Here is a 13,698-nt window from a genome sequence, read left to right as displayed (position 1 = left end):
AGTTTGTAGTTTGCAAACATGTTGAATATTTTTAGTTTTTATTCTCAGTTTTTAACCCTTTGGTGATTTTTCCTTAGTGCTGCTAAAATGTCTTTAAGGGGCACCATAGATTCCTCTTCAACCCAGTAACATTGATTATACCCTTCCCTGTAGGTACAGTCAATGCTGATGTAATGAGTGGAGCCCTTTAGGGGTTAATTAGCATTTACTTCATGTTATCTGTGATTTGACTTTTTCTGACCCTTTTTTCCTAAATTTTTGTGTTGGGTAGTGTATGTCTTTATCGTTTTATTGTCCTCTGTGCACTGGGTATTGAATAAATGAATAACTGTCAGCCCGTCTTCATGTCTTCTAGTCTTGTCTCTGTTCTTTTAATGCCGTCTTTCTTTCAACTCTCTTCCACAAACACTAATCTTGTTTCAAGAGCTGTCACCTTCAGACCAAACGGCTGTGATGGGAAATGGTGACTCCATTGATTTTCAGTAGATCTTTCTTCTGCTTGGAGCCCCACAGCAGGTCCTGAGTTATAGGACTTCATAACGTATTGATTAAAACTCTGTCAGATTGATTGAAGACTGGAGAGACGGGATTCCTGCATCAGTGCGAGGCAGCTCTCAGTCACTTTTCTTGGATGACGACCAAATCAGAGGCAGCTGGAGAAAACCTCAACATGATGCTTTTTGTGCTATTCACCTTCTTAATATTACCTTTTTAGCACCGGAAGATCCACGTGTGGGTCAGTTCATTGTTATAAACACATTTTGATCAGATGCAGACTGCAGAGCGTGGTTTTAAATATTTTAATTAATTATAGTTGTGTCCATATCAACAAAAAAATACATCTAGAGATGACAAATATATGCTAAAACATACACTACTGTTCGAAAGTTTGGGATCACTTAGAAATGTCCTTATATTTGAAAGAAAATCAGTCTTTTTTCAATGAAGATGGCATTAAATGAATCAGAAATACAGTCTAGACATTGTTAATGTGGTAAATGACTATTCTAGCTGGAAATGGCTGATTTTTAATGGAATATCTACATAGGGGTACAGAGGAACATTTCCAGCAACCATCACTCCTGTGTTCTAATGCTACATTGTGTTAGCTAATGGTGTTGAAAGGATAATTGATGAGTAGAAAACTCTTGTGCAGTTATGTTAGCACATGAGTAAAAGTGTGAATTTTCATGGAAAACATGAAATTGGCTGGGTGACCCCAAACTTTTGAACGGTAGTGTATGTAAAATAGTCGAATTGCTAATCAACACAATGCTCAAGATAGTTTGTTATGACTCAGCAGGAATGTCAAATCTGTTGGCATTTAATTAATATTGCACAGGAGTGGACTGACTTCTCTCATTTTAAGATTATTATCAGTCATGCAGTATTGTAAAGGAAGCATCTAGTCAACTTCAAAAATAATTCTGCAGCAGGAAATGACCACAAATATTTGTGCTGAGTCATAACAACTATCTCGAGCAATAATGAGACAATGACTGTTGCAGCAGATGGTTTGACACCTGCAGAGTCCTGATCTCAACATCATCTAGTCGCTTCAAGGATTACATATATAGCAAGTTTTTCTTAGATGCCTGGAAAATCCTTCTGGCCAGGTACCTTGAAAAAGTGTTCACAACTTTCTTTGGTTTACTGAAGGTATTTTTTTAAAACTTCACTTGTAGGACCTTTAACAACACCATATATTCTCAGTGTAGTGTCGAAACAAGCAAAATGCAAGAATTCAAGTTTAATTAGTTTTTTAATAAGTGACAAAGCATTGAATGTGAGAATGTCCAACCACTGGAATCGGCAGTTGTTCCTCTTAAAGGCTGAATATACTGAGTTATTTCATTGTTTTTGCATTGTTTTCATTGAGTATCCCATCATACAGACAAAAGTAAGGTAGCCACAGATGACTACACGATAGCTACCCAGATCTCATCACGCCTTGCAGATATCTCAGCATGGATGAAAACTGCCACCATCAGCTCTACCTCTCCAAGACTGAGCTCCTTGTCATCCCAGCCAGTCCCTCTATACAACAAGAAACCACATCCACCTTGAATCAACCCAACTCAAACCCACAAAGTCTGCCAGAAACTTGGGTGTCATGATCCATGACCAGCTAACCTTCAAGGCTCATGTGGCCTCTGTTGCTCGGTCGTGTCGATTCGCCCTGTACAACATCAGGAAGATCAGACGTTTCCTGTCTGAACATGCAGCACAACTCCTGGTTCAGGCCATGGTAATATCAACAACTGCAACGCCTTACTAGCAGGCCTCCCCACATGCACGGTCAAACCTCTGCAGATGATCCAGAATGCAGCAGTAAATGTGGTTTTCAAGCCGCCAAAAACAGCACGTCACACTGTTGTTCAGATTGCTTCACTAGCTTCCAGTTGCTGCCCGCATAAAATTCAAAACTCTGACATTTGCCTACAAAACTACAATGAAAACAGCTCCCTCCTACCTGAACTCTCTCATTCAGGTCTATGCTCCCTCCTGCTCACTACACTCGGCCAACAGAAGGCGCCTGATCCAACCACCCCAACAAGGCCAGTCCATAGCTAGACTCTTCTCCTCTGTGGTTCCCCGGTGGTGGAACGAGTTACCAAACTCTGTTCAATCCGCAGAGGTTCTCTCAGTCTTTAAAACCGAGCTCTTCACTGAACACCTTTGCACTTGACTGAAAAAAAAAAAAACCCCTAGTACGTCTGCACTGCATCTAGATAACACGATCCTATTATCACACATGAACTTGCTTTATGGCTCTTATCCAGGTTGTTTTCTCCTGACTAGATCCTCAATTGTGTTGTATCTACTCTCAGATGCTTTAGATAAAAGCGTCTGCTAAATAAAATTGTAGAATTGTAGCCTACATGTGTGTGACTGAACGATCAGTTACACAGCAGGTGATGATGATGATAACGTGTCCACGTGGATGGATTAGTGTTAAGTAGCAAGATTTTGTGTATTAATCATGTAGGCCAATGCAACTAAAGGAGGTTGAGGCATCTTTTATGTATCTGTTGGTAAAGACTGGGTCAAAGCAGCAACAGGTGCGGTGGCAGTAGAAAATGTCTGTTCAGTGCTTGCTAGAACACATATTCTGCTCTTTTGTTGTCCATATTGCTTACCCTAGTTTCTATGTCTTCCATTGTCTCTCTGCAATAGAAGTGAAGTGCCGTTTCTGTGAGGTGTTTTTAATGCACTAAGCTTTGATTATATCACTCCAGTCTGTTCCCTCCTTTATGGTGCCGTCTCTGAGTTCAGTTACTGAAGTGGTTCTGTTGGTGATGATTGAAGTACTTAACTGACCTGAAAAGAAAGCTAAGCATAGCTGTCCTTATTTCATGTCTCCAAGGTTATCTGAAGAGGAGTCTGGCTTCAGGTCTTTGTGAGCAACACACACACAAACCGTCTGCTTTTAGTGTAAACGTGAGATATAGAAAAGAGAGTCATTGCAGAATGAGATACCCGCCATTTGACTAAATTAAAGCTAAACGTCCTTTTAGAAAATGGTTGTTGGCATGAAATTCAGCTAATTTCTCATACATAAATCTGAACTGTTTGTTCTTCTCAGTTAACTCTCATCAGGTGTCTACTACATGATAACCTCAGCACTTTGTCTACGAAACAGAGATGGATTTACACTTGATGTAAATGGTTAATTAAAGTGTAGTTATAACTACCTATAAAGTGGGTTTTGATTTCTAGTTCAGTGTCGTATTTCACCGGTTAACAGTGCCACCAAAACACTACAGGGGTCACATGCAATCAGTAATGAAGTACAATGACAGCAGTGACCGTGTTTACAGCGTCTCAGTTGCTGTTTAGAGACTATGTGACTACTACTGTATTCACATTGCTTTCTAGACTGAGGTTAAGAGTGAAAATGAAGCTGACTGGAATCCACGTTATGTTGCGGGTCAAACTGATCCATTTCAAAATTTAAAAAAAAAAAAAAAAAAAAAAGGTTAAAAGTATTTTTTCAGTTTGAAACTTCTTGTGTAATCAAGAATATAAATACAGTGCAATCAACATATAAAATGAAAATGGTTCATTTCACATATTTGCAAACCCACCCTGAACAGAAGAAGTGTCTCGTGTTCATTTATCAATTCCCTAAAAAGAAAAAAAATTTAAAATGTAAAATCTAAAAATCAGTGTCATGTAAAACTATAGTATTTTATATGTAGGTCTTTCCAATGTACATTCAAAAAAGTTTTAACATGCATTTTTTTGTGAAAAACGAGTGAATCATCCTCCTTGAACTGCGATCTGTGAGAAGTAAAGGTCACCACTGCACTAAATATTGATTGAAATTGTTAGTATTGGAGTAAATAATGAGATATAAACAATGTTTATTGGTTTATTTTTTTGGGTTTCTGACTTTTTTTGGTAATTAAGCGTGCCCTAGGTCAAACTGTCCCAGGAACATTATTGCTGTTTCTGAGAAACGAACAGGAGGGTTAAAAAACTTTAAAAACAAAAGCAAGTCTGATATATGAAATTAACAAAGAAATAATTTAGACTCTGCTCTATTTCAAGGTTATCAACCTGAGGCAGAAATGTGGCAGTGACCATGTTAACTAAATGTTTTTGGACTGGGTTGCACAGTGATGTAGTGGTTAGCATTTTTGTCTTGTAGCTATAACATCCTTAGTTTTGAATCCCAGCCTTTCTGGGATCTTTCTGCATGGAATTTGTATGTTCTCCCTGTGCATACATGGGTACTTTCCGGGTACTCCGGCTTCCTCCCACAGTCCAAAAACATGCTGAGGTGAATTGGTAACTCTAAATTGTCCGTAGGTGTGAATGTGAGTGTTATTGTTTGTCCGTACGTGTAGCCCTGTGATAGACTGGTGACCTGTCCAGGGTGTCCCCTGCCTTCGCCCCAAGTCAGCTGGGATAGACTCCAGCCCCTAATGAGGATTAAGTGGTGTATAGATAATGGATGGAATTTTTTGGCCTGTGGGAGGAAGCCGGAGTACCCTGAGAAAACCCACAGATGCACAGGGAGAACATGCAAACTCCATGCAGAAAGATCCCAGGCCGGGAAACGAACCAGGAATCTTCTAACTGCAAGGTAACCGTGCTAACCAGCGAGCCACTGTGTCTGGGCCAAAATTTGCTAATAAACTCAAAATGAAAGTGAAATTTAACTATTTTCACCGGTGATATTAGATTGTTTAACGTCTTGATTGATGCTGTAATAAGTTGCATTCAGTGTCAAAGGACTACATATAGTTAAACAGTGAATCATACATATCTCAATAACAGTAAAGTCTTTGCAGCATGCCTCACAACTCTCCCCACAAAGTTGAAACAAAAGTTTCACTCTTGGTTGAAGTTATGAGTCATTAAACAACCATCGCTGACAAAGCTGAAATATGTTTAAGAGCAGGAAGTGCTTCATTTCCAAATAGGCAGCTGATGAATGAATTTCAGTCAGACCGGCCTTTTCAAAATAGATGTAGAACATGTTGAGATTAAACACTTCCTGCAGAGGACGACGATGATCTAAATTTAATACACTTCTAGCTCACAGGAAACTGGTTAAGCTGTCTGAGAAATGACAACCAGGACATATCTTTAACATCAGTTTCGACAAAAGGGACGATCGTCAGCCACTGTTAAATTCCAAAATATCTTGAAAGCGAAGTTGTGTTGTGAAAAAAACTATAATTTATCCAAAGACACTCACCCTTTAAGTATCAACAGCCCAGGAAGTTTAATTCTATGTACATTTACAGAGAAACGGGGGATCATTGTATGGTACTACAAATAAAACTAACAGAAATAGTCCAACTTGACTTCTGTAGAACTTTCTCAAGCTCGTTACGCCCACAAGTTTTTATTTATCCAGCTCCTGTATATCTTATGTGCTTATCTTGAAGCAATTTAATTATTTAAACTCTGCATTTTATCTTGTTGTTATGCTTTAACTGCCAGACATTTCTGGTCTCATTGTTAACTTAAAGAAAAGAGGGAATGATAGCAAGTATTGCTGGAGTATATGTGCATATTTGTTCTCCCTTCATTCTTATCTTTTTAAAATCATTTTCTGAATATTGTTTGTTGTACAAAAGGTAATGCGGATCACTCACATAGAGTGAGAAAGGAACAAATGTCTGAGCATCCCTGGTGAAAACGTATGTTTCTGAGAATAGTTAATGAATGGAAGATGAACTGCTCCTCAAAAGGCATAAATTGAAGTTGAAACATTTTGTTCAACAGTTTAAACAAATTAGTGTATCAGTGGTGTTCTGCACCATATTAAATAAAAAAAAAAGTTCGGGCACCCCAAGAGATTTGAGCTCTCAGATAACTTTTGCCAACATCTTAGAACTCAATTGGCTTTGTAGGGTTAACACTTGTTCACAGTCATTGTTAGGAAAGGCTGTTAGGATGCAAAGTTTCATAAATACTCCTTAAACCTCGTCCCAACAGTCCAGGGCTCCCCTGAAAAACTGCCAGGAACTCTGAAAAACAAAATAATTGATGGCCAAAAGAATGAGAAAAACAATATTAGACAGCAAAGTAGCCATTTCCTTAGTTTTGTAATGTAATAAAGAAATGGAAAATAGGAACTAGGAACACTGGAAGACCAAGAAATCTTTCTGAGGATGTGAATCCATCTTGTGTTGCAGCTAGTGGCACCGGAGGCATTTTACTGGTGGAGGGAAGAATGGATTTAATTAAAAAGCAACATACTGTGGAAGCAAACATTGCACTGTTAGTTGAAAAGGAATGGCTGCTACAACAGGATTATGATCCTAAACACACCTTAAATTCCTCAACGGACGGCCTCAGTAGAGTATGCTGAATGTTTTGCCGCAACCCTCACAGTCTCCCAACATGAACTCCATCTATCTGTACATAGACCTCAAAAGAGCAGTACATCCAAGACTGTTGAAGTATCTTACAGATATAGAAGCCTGTGGAATGAACAAAAATAATCTCCAAAACAAGAAGTAACTCTTGGCTGCAACAAACACCATTTGCAAGCTGTGATACGTGCCAAAGGGGGTGTTACTACGTACTGACCATGCTTCAGGCCTTTTTCCTTTTTTGCTATATTGGAAATGTACACTACCATTCAAAAGTTTGGGGACACCCAAGCAATTTCCATGAAATTTTGCATGAAAACTCCCACTTTTATTCATGTGCTAACATAACTGCACAAGGGTTTTCTAATCATCAATTAGCCTTTCAACACCATTAGCTAACACAATGTAGCATTAGAACACAGGAGTGATGGTTGCTGGAAATGTTCCTCTGTACCTCTATGTAGATATTCTGTTAAAAAATTTCCAGCTAGAATAGTCATTTACCACATTACCAGTGTCTAGACTGGTTTTATGATTAATTCAATGTTATCGTCATTGAAAAAGAAAACTGCTTTTCTTTCAAAAATACGGACATTTCTAAGTGACCCCAAACTTTTGAATGGTAGTATGTCTGAATAGGTTAGAAAGAAGTTTCACCGATGTCTGTACAGTTTGCCTCTTACTTCTACTTTGAGCAGTTTGAGGCTACATTAGCTGCTTCTGCTATAAAGCAACTGAATCTGAGAATTAACTCTCAGCGGTCAAGAATTGTGGGTAACCTAAGAGCCAGACTCTGACAAGGAATAAAAATGTGTGGAATTAGAAAGACAGTACTTCTTGTTCTGCCATGCTGATTTCTTTCTTTCAAATTATCTAGACTGTCCAGACTGTATTTCTGATTTATTTAATGTTAATTTCATTGAAAAAAAATGCTTTTCTTTCAGAACGAAGGGCATTTCTAAGTGACCCCAAACTTTTGAGCCGTAGTGTAAATTATGGACATGAAACTCTCATTTTGCCTAAAATGTTAAAGAGACTAGTCGGCTTTATGCCTTTTGGAAATCAGACTTTTTCCCCCCCAAACTTTTGCATTCCACTGTATATTGAATATACTGCCCTGGATCTGCAAACATAGATAGAATTGAATAGACTATAAATTCGTTATTTTGATTTTCAGAACCTATATTCTTTTTAACGAGTTGTTTATTCGCTGTAGTTTATTGGGCATAGAAAGCAGCCACCACAGGTCAGACTGAACCACATTGAGTCCACCATCAGTCTTTCCTGCCATCTAGTGGCTACTGTTGTGAGGTACAACAGAGACATTGCAGGTTTTGTTCAGCCTTGAAATATAAGTGAAAAAAAGTGATTTGTTTTACCTCATCCAGTTGTTTTTGTTTGATTTTATTTTAATTTTGTCATTCTCACATACAGACAGACATGGGAGCTAGCAGACTGCCCCATCATGCACTGTACAAGAGGTCAATTATAATAAGATTCCTTAACAAATTATGACTTCAGCATGCACATATTGCCCTTATGCAACAGTTTCTAGCAAATTAATGCACAGCCTTGATTACAAAAAAGCATTAAATGCAAAGAAAAAATCTGATATTCCTTGCCTCTTTCTTCAAATAAAATAAAAAAATAGCCAGTGATATAACATTTTTTGATGGTTTTTGATAAAGAATTTGTACCCTTGTTTAAGGAAATGTGACATATCCATGCTAGCCATGTCAAATTATTTCCTCCACCCTGATGGTGTTCAGCAACAGCTGCCTTCTGCTCAGTAATTATGTAGTTCATCCAAACACGGCCGGAAGCCACAAAAACAACACGTCCACGGTGCAAATGCTCGAGAAAAACATGAATGCACAACCCTGGCAGCAACAGAAATAGCAACACCCAAAGAGGATGAGTAACAATAATCACAACCAAACAATCCAAATGCAGAACAACATGTTTGACTTTATATAGTTAGATAAGTTATTGACCTGATTATTGATCGTCTGAGGGCTGTGCTGATCCTCTGCTGCTGTGCTTTTAACTGCTCACTCATTATGGAGATATTATGGAGGAAACTGTTTCACCAAAACTGTTTTTTGCATCAAAATGGGTTCCACTTACTGTAGATATCTACAAATACACCACCGTTCAAAAGTTTGGGGTCACCCAGACAATTTCCATGAAATTTTGCATGAAAACTCACATTTTTATTCATGTGCTAACATAACTGCACAAGGATTTTCTAATCATCAATTAGCCTTTCAGCACCATTAGCTAACACAATGTAGCATTAGAACACAGGAGTGATGGTTGCTGGAAATGTTCCTCTGTATCCCTATGGAGATATTCCATTAAAAATCAGCCGTTTCCAGCTAGAATGGTTATTTACCACATTAACAATGTCTAAACTGGATTTCTGATTAATTTAATGTTATCTTCATTTAAAAAAAACTGCTTTTCTTTCAAAAATAAGGTCATTTGTAAGTAACCCCAAACCTTTGAACAGTAGGTTAAATATAAACCCAAAAAAGGTCTTAAATGTATTATCTTTATGAAAACATGTTTTTTTTTCTTCATCTCAGTTCCATGAAGAAGATTTGCATGTTAAAATTAGTTTGTTTTAAAACTCTACTCTTTCCATGTGGTAGCAACACGTATGTTTATTCATTGAAAAAAACTGCTATTCTTTCAAAACATAAGGACATTTCTAAGTGACCCCAAACTTTTGAACGGTAGTGTATGTGAGCTGGTTTAATAATAATAAATTTTATTTATAAAGCGCTTTTCCAAAAGCTCAAAGACGCTGTACATAAAATACAATAAGATAGAACAAAACAGATAAAATCAGTAGATAGTAAACAAGTTCAAGATAAAATACAGAATCACTTAAGGAAAGCAGATCTAAAAAGGTGAGTCTTTAAAAGGGATTTAAATGTGGTGAGGTTGGTGCAGTCACGGAGGGCATGGGGGAGTGAGTTCCAGAGTGTGGGGGCGGCAATGGCGAAGGCTCTGTCCCCCCAATGTCGCCGGCTGGTCCTGTGCGGGATGGAAAGGAGGTTTGTGTGGGAGGAACGGAGATTCCTGGGGGGGGTGTTTACTCTTTGCTTTCTGGGTAAATTTAGAAACCTGGTTCTAAACTTCTGAATTCTGATTCTTTCAACAAATGAATTTGAGTGAGGTGACAAACTTCAGTCTGAGTGTCAAGTTCAAACAGTCATCATGTTCTTTCTCCCTGTTCATACTGAGACGCATAGCCATTGTCTGATGTACATAAAAGTAAGACCAATCCTTCAATCCGATTTTCCTGAAGGAGTCCTACTTGTACACTTTATTAGTTTACTTTTCAATGTGTAGTTCTTTTGTGTCTCTTGGTCCATCTCTTAGATCTGTTCACTAGTCCATCTATGCTCATACAACTTTAGCTGCATGAACCTGACTGCACACAACTTGTTGCTTGGAGAAACATAAAAAGTAAATTAATTAAATTTATTTTCTGGCTGCTTATAGAACTACTGGCAGCTGTGTGGGTGGATGGACGGAGTTTTAATAGCTCTACCAAACTCAGCAAGCTGACAAAACAAATTAAACACATTGACATGAGTAATTAGTTTGAAATTCTAAACAAATCATTAACAACGTGACAAAAACTGTCTGACTATCAGCTGATTTAGTTCATAGAGCACTCTGTAGTCATAATTAGTTTGTTGCTCAAAAGGACTGTGGACTGACCTATTAAAGCAGCCGAAGCAATAAACTTATTTTAAATAACTCACTTAATTCTAGGCATTTTGTATTCAACTTGGTCTGTATTAGCAATGCTGGCAGGAAGATTTCAGTATCTTTGGTTCAAAATACACAGAAAATATCCCCTTTGTGGCCCACAAGCTCTGTCCTTTCCACAGTGTTAGTTCATCTCTTCTAATCCCAGAGTGTTTGGAATAGCATCCCCATCTTCCAAGCATGATATCCCAATTTTCCTAATTGGAATTCTGAATGGAAGGCTGGTTTTATTCCTTTAGGGATCAAGAGAAAGGAAGACCTGACTGGCTCTACAGGCAGCCAAAAAAGACATTGTAAATGGTCAATGTTCAAGGCCGTCCCACATTTCTGCCCTCCGATTGGTTCGCTTGTCTCGAACAGCTCTTCTTCCTCCTCATAATTCTCTTCCTCATTATTGTTCATGCCATTTCCTTCCTTTCCTCTCCTTCCTCTTCCACCTCCTCTCTCTTCTGCTGTCCAGATATGTCCTCCTGGACGTCATCTTCCTCCTGGTGTTGGTCATCCAGATTGTCTTCCCAGCAACAAGCATCCCAACAACTTATGAAGTGATTTTTTTGTACAGATGGTGAAGTTTTATGAGAGATAAAGGAGCCCAGCTTTGGTGACCTCTTGACCTTTTGTCAAAATATTCCCTGACTGGTACATATTTTTTTTTGCAATTCCTAGAAGATGAATCTCGGTAAACTTTCACCATTTCCTAACTTTTAAGTGGCGGCACCACCAGGTCAAGGGTTTGGGCTCAGAGTGAAATATGAGGACAAATTTAAAATGGACTGCTGTTAAATTTGGTATAGACATTCCTAAATGTCATCTTCAATACTCAGCTAATCATGATTTTAGGTGACGTCCAACATTCATCCATCCACCATCCATTAGCTACTCACTTGTCCTCAAGGCATTATGCTTCTTAGCTTGTCTAGGTTCTGTGCTTTTTCTTCAAAATCAGTAAATAATTACATTTTATATATGCAAAAATTAGCACTGTGCATGTCAACACTGTAATTGTCAGTAGTGGTACAAAATACTGACAATTCACAAGTGAAATATCAGTTTACTGCTGACTAAATAGTGAGTCTCAAATAAAGTGGGGACATGTGAGCACTCTACTATGCTGTCACTCTTTTTTTCATGCAAAAGCTATTTATAGAAAAAAAATCTCTTTTAGTGACAATCAATTTGTTTTTTTAAATTTTATTTTTTGGTTACTTTGGTACATGTCTACATGGTGATATTTTATCTGCCTGATAACAGATCGTGAACAAAATCTGCAGTGTTTCCACTTCGAAACTGTCCAATGACAGTCTCAACAGCACACATTCAGACTTGTGGGGTTTCATATGTAACAAAGCTAAAAGAACCAATCCTGTCAACTAGCAAGGAGGTACTTTCTGTACCATTATCCTTCTTAAGAATCAGCATCCAGTTCGGCTGAATTATTCCAATATTACATTTACAACCTATAAAGTTCCTGAAGGAGACTGGTTTTTCAGGCAAAGTTTACCTGAAACAAAGACAAAGTTTGCGCCCAGCAGAATGTGCCTGTATCAGATAGAAATAGTGTAGTCCTGTGCAGAATGTAAGATATAGTTTTTTCTTGCTTTTAAAGCCTTACGCAGAAATATCCATTTGTGATCTTTTAACTCTATTTAAGATCTTATGGCAGGAACCGTCCAACTGTTCCTAAACGTTTTCTTGTGAAAAGAGGCAATTGGCCCTTTGCTGACCCTAAAATGTGAAATTTAATCCCAGAAATGACGAAGTCAGTGTCTTCTACCAACCCTCGGCATGTAGTTATAAATGTATGTCGGCTTTGAAAAAAATTGCCAAAAATGACACCACTTATTCGAGCTAAAAACTGTTAAAACGGAACAAATTGTTTAGCTTTTCAAAGGTCCTTGAATGCAACTGCAATGCATGGTTACATCAGGAAAATGAACCAAATCTAAAAGCTTAAAATTGTGATATTCAGTCCAAAGCACCATTGTACAGTAGTTTTACAGTGTTTGAGCAGAATCCTTGGTGAGCTGGTGTGCTGGAGCTGAAAGGTAATTGGAGCAAAAGGTGGAATCTTCATAGATCTGCTCATCCTAAAAGAAACACTAGTACAGAGTTCCATCTAAGGCCCAATCCCAACCTCCAGCCTAAAGACTGAGCATTAAACCATCCATCCATCCATCCATTATCTATACACCCCTTAATCCTCATTAGGGTCACGGGGGGCTGGAGTCTATCCCAGCTGACATAGACTGAAGGCAGTGGACATCCTGGACAGGTCACCAGTCTATCACAGAATTACATACAGAGACAAACAATCACACTCACATTCACACCTACGAGCAATTTAGAGTCACCAATTAACCTCTATATTTTTGGACTGTGGGAGGAAGCCACGGAACCCAGAGAAAACCCACGCATGCACAGGGAGAACATGCAAACTCCATGCAGAAAGATCCCGGGAAGGCTGGGATGTGAACTGGGGATCTTCTAGCTGCAAGGCAAAAGTGCAGCCAGCATTAAACCAACATTGACTTAATTGATGTCAGAGCTGCAGTGCTTGAGAGTTCAGAAAGGCTTGAATGAATCCTACTATGACAGCTCAGGTTGGGGAAACAAAACTTGTTACCACTGAAAAACAGTGAATTTGGACTCATGCTCAATTCGGAGTTTGATCAGCTGCTCAGTGTATCACTCCTTATTGGTGGCATTTCAATGTTTATACACTACGGTTCAAAGGTTTGGGGTCACTTACAAATGACCTTATTTTTGAAAGAAAAGCAGTTTTTTCAATAAAGACAACATTAAATTAATCAGAAATACACTCCAGACATTGTTAATGTGGTAAATGACTATTTTATCTGTAAAACGGCTTATTTTTAATGGAATATCTACATAGGGGTACAGAGGAACATTTCCAGCAACCATTATTCCTGTGTTCTGACGGTACATTGTGTTGAAAGGCTAATTGATGAATAGAAAGAGTTTTCATGGAAACATGAAATTGTCTGGGTGACCCCAAACTTTTGTATGTGGTGTACAGTCAAAGCTAATGGTACTGTTAGCCACATAAGTCACACAG

Source organism: Amphiprion ocellaris, chromosome 5 (genome assembly GCF_022539595.1).
Source record: "Amphiprion ocellaris isolate individual 3 ecotype Okinawa chromosome 5, ASM2253959v1, whole genome shotgun sequence".
In the NCBI taxonomy this organism is placed as follows: Eukaryota; Metazoa; Chordata; class Actinopteri; family Pomacentridae; genus Amphiprion; species Amphiprion ocellaris.
The sequence above is the reverse complement of the archived record's forward strand: the minus strand, read 5'-3'. Positions refer to the sequence as shown.